Here is a 1,928-nt window from a genome sequence, read left to right as displayed (position 1 = left end):
TACAACATGGCATTGGCGAAAATTTTATGAAAAATAATATTAATTAAACTTTTTCATTTGCTTCAAAATTTTAATAGTTATTATTTATGTAAAGTAAATTAATACTGATATATTATGCATTAAGTAATTCATCAATGCACGCTTCCCGAAAGGCCGCATCTATACGCGCTGGTCTGGCTGATTTTGAACCTTTGCACATATTCAGCGAATGGACCGTGCTCTGCGTGTGAGGAACATTACTATTTCTCTCGACATGACTTCTTTCATTTTACAAAAGTGATGCCAATACCACATCCGGTGCTCCCAAATGACCACCCTCCCAAGTACTAATCGCGCCCGATGCTGCTTAACTTCGGTGAATGGACGATAACCGGTGTTTCCAGCATGGTATGACCGTTGGCAAAAAATGTTGTGTGGAGGCGCCGGGTATCGATACCGGCACCTCTCGCATGCTAAGCGAGCGCTCTACCATCTGAGCTACGCCCCCGACAAGTTTGACGATACAAACAAGTGATTTTTTTAATATCATACTGACCGATTTTTTTCTATGCGATACACAAAACCGAAATTGTATTTGTATTTTCAGCCACGTCTTTGGGCATTTTGCCTGTTGTGGCGTTGTATTCGTATTTGAAACATGTCACCAATTCCAATCGAAGAATTATAACAGTTTCAGTTCATAGATCTAGTTCAATGATGTTTCTTTGCCTGTAATATACAATGATATACTGTATATACACTCGCTTCCAAAAGTTAATCATGCGACGGCTTGTATAACAACGACATCACTTAGAAACCGCGCCCTTCTGGATTGAACGGTTAATGGAGCACAAATGCGTGGTACTCGGACGCGTAGTCCCTTCATGTGGAGCTTTCGGCACACAGTACTGGCAAATATTGTCTTACCAAGTGATGCTGCAACAATGGACGTAACAGTGGTGAAAGTCACTCGTGGATTCCGCTTGGGTACTATAGCAATATACTGTCTTTGTTTCGGTATATTGCTATAGTAGCTAAGCGGAATCGACGAGCCACCTCCACAACCGTTACTTCCCAGGTTGCAGTACCACTTGGTAAAACACTATCTGCTAGTACTGAGTGCCGACGGCTCCTCGTGAAGGGACTATGAACGAGCACCAGCGTTTGCGTTCCACTAACCGTGCAATCTGAAGAGGCAAGTTTAAAGTGACGTCGTAATGTTATATAAGCAGTAGCGTGCTTATCTTTTGTAAGATAGTGTATGTGTGCTTAATTCCAATATTTTGGCTAGAATGCACATATTTACTGATAAAAAAAAGTTTATCAGTAAGAATTATACTACCAAATTAATGTGAAACGTAAGATTCACTTCCTGGTCAGTGCCATCTTAACGCATGGGCCCACCCTTGCACGGACGGGGGCATTAAGAGGACAGGGGCCTCACAAAAACGAGAACTAACTGAAATTTTCGAGAATTTTCCAGGTAGAGCCTCAGAAAAACCAATAAGCCCGGGGGCCAATGATGCTCTTACGACGGCCATGTTCATGGTTTACCACTCCAAGTGATGTCTCCGGAAAAGTTAAGAATAAAAAAATAACAGAATATATATGGGGGGGGGGGTTCAGCTATTAGCTATAGCGATAAGATTGACGTCACGTATTTGCTCATAGATGGCGGATGAGTCAGCCTAGTATTTCGAAGACCTGTAGAGTGGGAATATGTTTAACGAGTAGAGAAAAGTATTACATAAAATAGGGAAAGGGTGGCGAGAGATGCCAATCGCAACGAAAAACTGCTTCACTCATCACTTTTTTCCGCTGTTTAGCTTATGAATGTCGATAAAATATCAGTTTCTGAGATATATAACTCTGATACTCTGACTGATATTTTAACCAGGGTCAAAATGTTTCGGGCAAAAGCCCGTAAATTTTTCAACGACTCATATTTC

The 1,928-nt window shown here is 41.3% G+C and overlaps 1 non-coding gene across 1 annotated transcript; it reads right to left on the bottom strand.

Annotated features, from left to right (window-relative positions):
- Window positions 1-414: 414 nt before the first annotated feature.
- TRNAA-AGC (transfer RNA alanine (anticodon AGC)) lies at window positions 415-487 on the bottom strand. The gene has a single exon. It is a non-coding gene; the product is annotated as a tRNA-Ala (tRNA).
- Window positions 488-1,928: the final 1,441 nt, after the last annotated feature.

Source organism: Pholcus phalangioides, unplaced genomic scaffold (genome assembly GCF_987345545.1).
Source record: "Pholcus phalangioides strain wild (caught in Gottingen) unplaced genomic scaffold, Ppha-v1.0 ptg000024l_1, whole genome shotgun sequence".
In the NCBI taxonomy this organism is placed as follows: domain Eukaryota; kingdom Metazoa; phylum Arthropoda; class Arachnida; order Araneae; family Pholcidae; genus Pholcus; species Pholcus phalangioides.
Note: the sequence above shows the minus strand (reverse complement) of the source record. Positions and strands in the feature narration are given on the sequence as shown.